This window comes from Grampus griseus (genome assembly GCF_964374135.1).
Source record: "Grampus griseus genome assembly, chromosome: 8".
In the NCBI taxonomy this organism is placed as follows: Eukaryota; Metazoa; Chordata; class Mammalia; order Artiodactyla; family Delphinidae; genus Grampus; species Grampus griseus.
This window is the reverse complement of record NC_139002.1, coordinates 103776758-103787223: the sequence shown is the minus strand read 5'-3', so window position 1 is coordinate 103787223 and position 10466 is coordinate 103776758.

Below are 10466 nucleotides of genomic sequence, written 5' to 3'. Positions count from 1 at the left end.
GCAACAAAGACCCAACACAGCCAAAAATAAATAAATAAATAATAAAATAAAAAATTAAAAAATGACCCCGAAGCAGAAAAGGGGGGTAAACAGAAGGAAAGGCATTGTAGAAGGAGCAAAAACGTAAGAGAAGAAGAGTGAAGATGAAGCATCTCATTTGGAGGAGCTGGGGAGGGGCAGTCAAGAATAAGTCTTCGAATGTGGTCAGTATTAGAAAGCTTGTCATCTGATCAGTAAATCCCGTTCATCTAGTGGGATGAAGAAAGTGGTACTCTTTGGAAACTTTTGGGCCCATCCCTCGTGAAAGCCGTGAGCGGCACTGTAAGAACCAGCTCACGGGTTCTGAACAAGAGGGGCTTATGATTCATGGGTGTGCCTGCCACCTCCACCCAGAAGCCATGGCTTCCCCCATCTCGTGCAGGGTGGGGACCCATCTAACCGGAACTGCCACCCAGCCTCTCCCAGTCTCCTTAGATGACAAACTGTGGCATCCGTGGTCCACCCAGCTTAGCCCCCAAGCATTTTGCCAGAACATCAGTAAACAACTCTGGGTGAAGGGGGTCAGAGACCTCTGCATTTTGGGCTGTTTTCTCCTCCTTTCCACTGCCCAGCACAGGACTACCAGGGAGCTCTTATCACTGGCTACATATTCTTTGCTCAAAGAGCAGACAGTGGGTCCCCGAACACTTTCCTCCGAGCTCGTTTTATTTTTATTTTATTTTTATATGCTGTGACTATGGACTGGGAAATCCAAGTTTTCCTGAACCACATGGGAACTTACCCCTCAACTCCCGCATGTCCAGCACAGCCCTGACGACAGCAGATGGCCAGCTTTCTTGCCCAGGCTGATCAGTGTTATTAACTACAACATCTAACATTTGCTTAGGGCTTTTCTTTTTTTCAGCCGTGCTGAAATCTTAATTCCATGGACTAGGGATCGAACCCATGCCCCCTGCAGTGGGAGCGTGGAGTCTTAACCACTGGACCACCAGGGAAGTCCCCGATTAGGGCTTTATACCTTGCAAAGAAAATAATTGTCTCATATGATCCTCATAATAATCCTGCATTACTGTTACTTCCACTTTCTAGACAATGAGTTTCAGAAAGATAAAGTGGCTTCCTTTGTGTCAACTGGTGGACCCGAGATCCGCTCACATTCTCTGACTTCAAATCCTCTGTGCCTTCTATACAAGGTCGTGGGCCCCTGGGGGCTTCAGAGCAACATCAGAGTTGGGATTCCTGGATCCGTTTCCTCAGCCCCAGCTGACCTTGGACCTCAGCCTTCCTCCCACCCATTCCCATCCCACCCCCACTCTGATCACCAAATGGGAGAAGACTCTCCGTTTCTTGGTGAAAAGTGTATACAGAAAGCAACGATTTTTACATTCCCTCTGCCAAGAACTCTTTCAAAGTCTCCAAGAAGGTTTCTCTTCATAACGAAAGCAATATGGGATCATTGTAGAAAAGCACAAAATATAGACAAACGAAACAGAGGAAAATAAGAGTCATAATTCCACCATTGAAGAATAACTTAGTATTGTGCACGTCGTGGTGTCTGGTCTTCCACAACTTTTATGTTGTACATGTCGACCTACTTGTGTTTACAGAAATGGAAAATGTGCCTATCCATAACATTGCTTTAGAATCTGCTTTTTAAACTTAATATATTGTAAACATTTTCCTGTTAGTAAATACTTTCGTAAAATCATACTTAGTGGATACACAATATTTCATTATAATTTTGGATGGTACGCTAGAGGTAAACATTTGCATTGTTCCTACTTTTTCACTGTTGTAACCAGTTTTATGATAGACTTCTATATCTGATTTTAATTTTTATTTATTTGATTATGAGTGAAGTTTATTTTATTTATTTATTAAATTTTATTTTATTATTTTATTTTGCAGTACGCGGGCCTCTCACTGTTGTGGCCTCTCCCATTGTGGAGCACAGGCTCCGGACGCGCAGGCTCAGTGGCCACGGCTCACGGGCCCAGCCGCTCCGCGGCACGTGGGATCCTCCCGGACCGGGGCACGAACCCGTGTCCCCTGCATCGGCAGGCGGACTCTCAACCACTGCGCCACCAGGGAAGCCCTGAAGTTTATTTTTATATGGTTTTTATCATTTGAAGCTCTTTCGTGAATAGCCCATTCATACTATTTGCAGTTTTCAGTGGTCCGCGTTTTCTTTTCCTTACTGATATGGAAGAACTCTTTATATTAAGGCTAAAATTTTATCTGCCAAAATCTAATTTTGACACCACATCTCTTTTTTTTAATATTTATTTATGTATTTATTGGCTGCGTCAGCTCTTAGTTGCAGCACAAGGGATCTTTTCGTTGCAGCGCACGGGCTTCTCTCTAGTTGTGAATTTCTCTCTGGTTATGGCGCATAGGCTTAGTTGCCCCCCGGCATGTGGGATGTTAGTTCCCCAACCAGGGATCGAACCGGTGTCTGCTGCATTGCGAGACCGATCCTTAAACCCTGGATCACCAGGGAAGTCCCTGATACTACCTGTTCGTGCACCATCTTGAATGCGGGTGCACACTGCTTTCCTCCAAATCTCCCGACCAGGCCGTGGATGCTTTGCTCTTTTTCCTCTACTTTTTCTTTAACAAATTCCCCACAAACACAGCAAACTCTGTAGAAGGTTCCTCCTCCAATGCTCACCCCTAGAAGCACCCTGGCCTCCTTAGGCAATGTCATTCCTCTCCCCCTGGGCACCAAGCCCCCCATCCCTCCACCCCAACTTCCAGGACCTCATCACCCGCTCCCCTTACACAGGCCACTGCCCTGGGAGTGATGGTGGGCCTCCCAGAGGTTCCATCAGAAAACCCTAATGTGAACTTCTCAGAAGCCCTGGGAGGGACTTCCCTGGTGGCACAGTGGTTAAGAATCTGCCTGCCAATGCAGGGGACACGGGTTCGAGCCCTGGTCTGGGAAGGTCCCACATGCCGTGGAGCAACTAAACCCATGCGCCCCAACTACTGAGCCCGTGCTCTAGAGCCCACGAGCCACGACTACTGAGCCCGCGCACCTAGAGCCTGTGCTCCGCAACAAGAGAAGCAACCGCAATGAGAAGCCCGCGCACCGCAACGAAGAGTAGCCCCCGCTCGCCGCAGCTAGAGAAAAACCGCACGCAGCAACGAAGACCCAACGCAGCCAAAAAAAAATTAAGTAATTAAAACAAAAAAAAAAGAACCCCTGGGAGGACGGGGGAGGAGACCATGTAGGGGTCTTAGCATCAGCGGAGACTGTCTTGTCAGGTAGGGCAGGAAGTACTGGTTGGGTCTGTCACAGCAGGAACAGAGAACCCACCCTCCAAGGGCCCCTCTTGCTTCTGAGCAAGGCCCTAATGCAGGGCTCTCTGCCGCCAGCCTTCCCTCCACTTCCTGAGTCTCAGTTGCCCCGTTATTACCACTGGCAGAAGGGTCGCCAGTCCCACCAGTTCCCCTGGCCTCCTTTACCAACTAACCGCTGTGCGTGGGGAGGGGGAGGTTCCCTGGGCCTGTTACCTGGAGTCCCCCCAGAGGCGGTAGAGGCCCGGAGGGGCCAGGCAGGAGCCGGCTGGACTGGACAGGCCGAGGTGGTGAGGACAGGATGAGTTTCTTAGCGGCAAGATCACTTCCTGGGAAAGCTGGGACTGCAGGGAGAAGGGCGGGGGGCACGGGGCGGACGCTGGGAGTTCACTTCCGAGCTCCTGTGGGTTTGGAATGTCCTGGTCCACCCTCCATGCCCCACGCATCTCCCCTCCCGCCCTTTCTCCAGGTTTGGAATGTTTGGAAGCTGGCTGTGGCTGGGACAGTAACAGCCACAAACATTTCTGTGGCAGGAGCTAGACCCCAACACCTTTGGCCCCCTTGGTCTCTCGCGGAGGAGTTTTGGAGTTTCCAGAACCCTCTTTTCTTGTATTTTCACACATTTCCCACGAAGACCATGTGATGCCCGTCAGTGAGAGCCTGGGGAGCTCCAGCTGGGTGCCTGCGCAGTGGTTGCTCTGCCAGGTGGCCGCGATGGCCTTGGCCTCTTGTTAACCTGTCTAGGCTTTGCTTCCTCATCTGGAGAGTCTAGACCTCGGGGCTAGTGCACAAATCACCAGACAGACGGTAGTGGGGGCTCGTCCGTGTCAGGGTTTCTCCCTCCTTTCTCTTTCCTCAACTCTGCGGACGTGGGGTCGGTCGTTTGGGAGCTTCAGAGATCTCTGCTCAGGGCAGAGCTCAGGGCAGCCTGGGCCCCTTCCTGCTTCCTCGGCTCTCACCCACTAGTGCAGTTCCCCCACCGCAAGGTAAACCCCGGAGCGCAGGGACCCCATTCGTCTCTGCACCCCCAACGCCTCAGCACGGGGCTTGGCACAGAGTAGGTGCTCGTGAAGGGAAAGGCTCTCGCATCTCATGATCATGGAGGGTTGAGACACGGGAGCCCCAGCCTGAGAGTCCTCAGACTGGAGCCTGTGTGACCTTGAGCAAGACATTTAATCTCCCTGAGCCTCAATTTCTTTGTCTAAAAACAAGAACAATAATAGCTACTTCCCAGGGTGGTTGTGGGGATTAGTGATGTCAGAGGGAAGCGCAGCTTGGTGCCTGCCCACCACAAGTAGTAGAAGCTCAGTAAATGCAAGCGGTGATTAGCTGCTATTAAAGGGCCGGTGTCTAGGGGCAGGACAGGAATAAAGACACAGACGGAGAGAATGGACTTGAGGACACGGGGAGGGGGAAGGGTAAGCTGTGAGGAAGTGAGAGAGTGGCATGGACATATATACACTACCAAATGTAAAACAGATAGCTAGTGGGAAGCAGCCACATAGCACAGGGAGATCAGCTTGGTGCTTTGTGACCATCTAGAGGGGTGGGATAGGGAGCGTGGGAGGGAGGGAGACGCAAGAGGGAGGAGATATGGGGATATATATGTATGTATAGCTGATTCACTTTGTTATACAGCAGAAACTAACACACCATTGTAAAGCAATTATACTCCAATAAAGACGTTAAAAAATAAATAATATAAAGGGCCAGTGACGCGACTCCAGGAGCACGGGGCTTAGCAGTAAGTGACCCTGGCATCTCTCACTGCCCTGAGCCTCTCTCGGTTTGGTCTCCCACCCTGAATGCCGTGGTCCCTTTACTCTGTGGAACGAGCCCGTGCTGCTGTCACCTAACAGGCCGTGTGGCCCCGCAGCCTGGACGCAGAGCTCTCTTGCTCTCTGCCCTGAGCAGCCCTGCCCCGGCTTCCTCTCCGCAGCGGTGGGAGGGGGTGGGAGAAGGGGGCGTGCCAGCCGCCCTCAAGCGTTAAGTCACAGGCGAATTCTGAGGACAGGCGGGTACTCCTGCTTGAGATTCAGGCCGGTTACACAGGGCAGCTGGCTCCCTACCCCTCACATCTCTGAACACATTTTTAGACGCCTGCTTTGTGTTCTACTTTGAAAGCTTGATAGGGTAGAAGTATTCTCATTTTATGTAGAGAGAACAAGTGAGGAACAAAGGAAATCGGTCCCTTGTTACGGAGCTCTTACGTTCAGAAAACAGAACCTGGAAGACACATTATAATTCTCAATGTACCACCCTTGCCCAGGACCAGAATCTCCACACCTGCTGGTGTCGGACCTGAGTCCCCACGTGTCAGTGAGCCTGCCGCCCAGGGGGTGGGGCTGCCAGGCAAGGAGGACCGTCCCAGAGGAGGACTGAGAGGGCCTGACTGATGGGTTACAGGAACCAGAAAGCTGGGAGCTGTTAGCCTGCGGGGTGAGGGATGGAAGATCAAAACAGACTCTAGAAACTGGGGAAGGGGGCTGGCATGAGGAGCGGAGGGCAGATTGGTCTTGGACATGAAGAGGGCGGAACATCCTGGGTGAGGCGAGACCACCACCGCCTGAGGGAGTGGACTTGTCCTGGGTGGCCCCAGAGGACGGGCCAGGGGAGCCCTTCCAAGACCAGGTCTTCACCCCCCAAGCCCAGCCTCCCAACTGGTCCACCCCTTCCAGGGTTTCCTTTTCCGTTCCATTCTCTTCACTAGCATTTTCACCCAGGCTCTGCCTTCTTGGGAATGGGGATTAGGCCTGGAAGTCACGGCCACTGCCTGACCCCTTAGAATTTCATGGCTGGAAAGTCTTGTATTTTGTCCAGCCTCCAGCCCCGCTACTGAGTCCCTGTAGAAATTCCTAACGAATGGCTTCCCAGCCCCAGCCAGCAGCCCCCAGTGACAATGCCCGGGGCGCCTCCCTCCCAAGCCACTGCCCCACATTAAGCTGTGCCAGGGCTCCCTGCAGTGGAGGCTGTGCCCCTCTGATGCTCACCTCTCCGCCCAGGTTCTGCCCGCTGGGTCCACCGGAATGAGCCTCTCTCCCTGCTTCAAGCCGGCAGCCGTGTGGGTGGTGCTCCCCACTCCCTCAGCCACCTTCTCAGCCTTCTACACGTCCTCATCTCTGCTGCAGTTTGTCAAGGAGTTTCTTCAAGGGTGTTATTGAGATGGGGGCGTAGAGACATGAAGCCTTTAGAACAGAAGGGGTCTTTGAACTTGGGAACCCACCTCATTTTATACACGAGGAAACTGAGGAGTTAGGTCACTCGCCCAAGGCCACACAGATGGCCCCAGACAGGGCAGCGCCTCAAGCCCCGTCACTGCTCTTTTCCTGCCACCCACGGACTGGTGACGGGCCCAGGCAGGCAGAGGGCAGTCTCGACTGTTGACGCCACGCTTCTGGTGTCATCCAGGGTCACACTAGTGCTTCTTTGGGCCGCCCCATCCCCAGTGACGTGTTGAACTTCAAGTTGACTAAAAGCCCTGAATTGTTTTATAACTCGATTTTCTTCTGATTGTAAAAATTATATATGCTCATTGTAAAAACATTAGAAAATACATAAAAATATAAAGTATAAACCTTCACAGCACTTCCTGATGCTGTAAGGTTCCGCCCACCGTGCACTTGGTTGCTTTGCCTTTAGCTGTATAAATAGGACCCTCCTTCCATCCTCCATTCGGCCGGACGTCTTGCTAGGTCCCAGCCAGCTCTCCTGTCTCTCAGAATTTTATTTTGTTACCAGTTCTTGTTGGCACCTGGGCAGGGCTCAAAAAGACACAGTGGTGTGGCTGAACGAATGACAACATCCGGCTTGTCGGATTGTTGGTGGGACAGGTGAGGCCCCCTGCGGCCCCAGAACCCACACCTCCTCTCTTCTGGGTCGGATCCTCCTCTTTCCCTCCCTGAAACACCTCCCTTCCTTTTTTTTTTTTTTTTTTTTTTTGCAGTACGTGGGCCTATCACTGTTGTGGCCTCTCCCGTTGCGGAGCACAGGCGGCTCCCGACGTACAGGCTCAGCGGCCATGGCCCACGGGTGCAGCCGCTCCGCGGCATGCGGGATCCTCCTGGACTGGGGCACGAACCCGTGTCCCCTGCATCGGCAGGCGGACTCTCAACCACTGCACCACCAAGGGAAGCCCTCCCCTCCTCTTTTGTTCTATTCAGACTCTCCCATTTTTCCAGCCCAGCTGAACCCCACCTCTTCCAAGAAGTCTTCATTCTTTCAAATGCAAAAGCCTCCTTTTTGGGTTCCACAGCCTTCGTAGTCTGGCCACACCATTTACCCTTAGTTATCCATTGACTTGCGCTAATCTCTTCCCTCTGCGGGGCTGCTGCCTATTTCCCAGGCAGCGGAGGGTACCCACACCGTTCTCGTTTCCCTCCCGGCACCCATCCTGCAGAGTCCTGAGATCATTATGGGCCCTCAAAATGTGACTGCTGGCCTGACCCCGTCTGAGTGGTGTCCCGTCCTTGAGCCCTTCTGAGGAGTGGCTTAGAGGGAGCCCCGGGGACGCTCTCCCCACCCCCATCCCTGGCTTCCTGGAAAGCTTGCTCCCCCTAAAGTTTGCATAGCAGTTAATCATCTGGGTTCCCAACAATGGGCTCTGCCCATCTTGGGACATGTAAAAATAGGATTTGGTTTGCCTTTCACATTGGGAGGCTTCTGGAGATAAAGAGAAATCCTCTGCGCCCGGCTATTTAAAGAGACATAGGGAGGGGTAGGGGCCCTTTCCAGTCCTCTGGCTTCACACGGGGAGCCTTAGAGGTCAGATCAATGTTTTCCTTTCTCCTCGCAGCAGCAGGACTACCAACTCTTCTCACGCCTCCCGGGACATCTGCCAAGGGCCCAGGCCTGGCAGCCCCTCCTCCACCCCTGGCGGGGGCGTGACGGAAAAACGCTGAACTGGGACTCGGGGACCAGGGTCCCCAGAGTGATCAGGTCTCCCCAGGCGATCCTGGGTAGGTGATGGGCACGGCCAGGTAATCTCTAAGTTTCCCTCTACTTTGAGTTGCCTAGAGGTGCGAGGCCATCTGCCGGCCTCTCCGTTGGCAGCGTGCGCGTGCTTCTGAGCACAGACCCTGAGCCGGGCTGTCTGGTTTCTAGCCCAGCTCCACTACTAGTTAGTCATGAGACTTGGGGCCAGCTGCCTAACTTCTCTGCCGGGTGTGGGGAGCAGCCCCCATCTCATAGGGTGGCTGGAAGGTCAAGGGAGCTAATACGCATGAAACACGAGTGTGCCTGGCCCAGAACAAGTGCTGTGCAGGTGTGACCATCCCTACAGCTAGGTGTCTGACCCAGAAGTGACGGGAATTTTGCGCCCTACTATTTAGGAATGTGGCTCTTCCTCCTGTGGTCCTGGCAGGGTGTGGGGAAGAGACTGGACCCCAAGTAACTGCACCCGCTGGAGGAGAGCCACGAGTCAGTCAGGCTGCAGGAGCCAGGGGAGGGCCTGATGCCACCGTGAAGAGCAGAACATGCGGCCTTGGGGTCAGCAGGCACTGACCGCCCAGACCGTGGGCAGGCCACTTGATCTAGCAGGCTCTTGTCTTGACCAGGGCCATCGCTACCTGTAAAAGGGTAAAGCTTTGACTAGAATGCATCAATTGTTTTGATTAATTTCCCTGCAGGTGGAAAAACGAGGTCTATTAAACAAAAAAGCAGAAACACAGAAAATGATAGTTCTTTATTTTGATAGTTGAGGGGCAAGTTACAAAACAGACAGCACAGAGCTTTGTGACTGCCTCAGGTAGGCAATGAACACAGAGATGAACAATGAACAGGCAATGAACACAGGGATACAGAAATGTAAACAAGACAAGGCTTCCAGAGAATGTTAGTTCATGCTATACACCTTCCAGAATACAGCAGCTCCCACAGACTCTAAAGTAAACTAAAACGAGAGTCTTCCAGAACAATCCATACACGTTCTGAGGGAGGTCAGAGAAGGCTCCTTCCCTGCACCCGGGGACTGTGCAGTCGCTGCTCCTTCCGGGCAGGAGAGGCCAAGGCTGGTTCCGCCTGGGCTTTGGCTTCACGGGGCAGCTTCACCTGCTCTGTTCTGTGTTCTCTTTCGAGTGTGCCTTCTCGTTCTTCGGCAGGCTGGCTCCAGCCCCTGCCCGTCGTTCCCTTTCGACCCACACCCCTTTCGTGTTCTTAGCAGGGAGCCCAGCCCAGCCAAGGGAGCCTGGCAGAGTCCCTCAGGTGGAGCCAACCAGCCCAGGGGTGGCTCCCTCCTTAGGTGCGCAAGACCCAGCCTCGCCATTTGCCAAACATTCAGAAAAAGGGCTACAAATGTCACTTGTTAACCATCTAATACTGTCCTCCCTCTAGAAGTTTCTGATATGTCTGGTTATTATTCTGTCCCAATTTTTTTGTTCCCGTCCTAGGGTTTTTGACTCTCCCAGGAAAAGAGCAGGCCTCGCAGCCTGGCCCCGCACTCTTGCTGTTACTTCAGGCAGTGGACTCTGGGCGCATCACAGACTCGTCACCCCAACCGGCTTACCCCTGCGGCCGCAGCTGGACACCCCCCCACCCCGGATCTCCGGAATGGTGAGTTGTTCCGCAAAAGGTCTGTTATCAGGAGGCTCTCGGTCACCCTGAGACTTGCCTTCAAAGGATGTGGGAGGGAGGCAGAGACACGGGGAGGGAAGAGCAGAAGATGTGACGGCTGTCCCGGCAGAAGAGGGAGAACAGAGAGCAGTACAGCCTCCTCCAGGCAGGGCTGGAGGAAAGTCTTAGGTTAAATATCTCAGGAGGTATGAGGGGTGGGTCAGGGCAGCCACCCCAGAGCCAAGGCGCAGAGGAGGCGTGAAACGTCCAGGATAAATAGAACTGCGTGGGGAGGAGAAAAGCCAGCTCCACCCTCTCTTAAAACAGTCGCCATTGGCACCAAAAATATATATTACTATCTGTACATATGTCATCTTTTAAAAAAGGAAATAAAACCTCCTTGGCACCTTGTAGTTGATTTCTTAAAAATGAGGTGATATATGGCAAGGCCTCCCGCGTGCGCGCACGTCCACGGCTGTGCACACGCGTGCATCTCCCTGTCGAAGAGCAGCGCCCTGCAGCGCCCCTGCAGCCCTGAGCGCGAGGAACATGGCCGGGCGGGCCGCCGCCAGCTCCTGCACGGCTGTTGTTTGCAGGGGTGCCCTCTGCCGGGGCGCCTG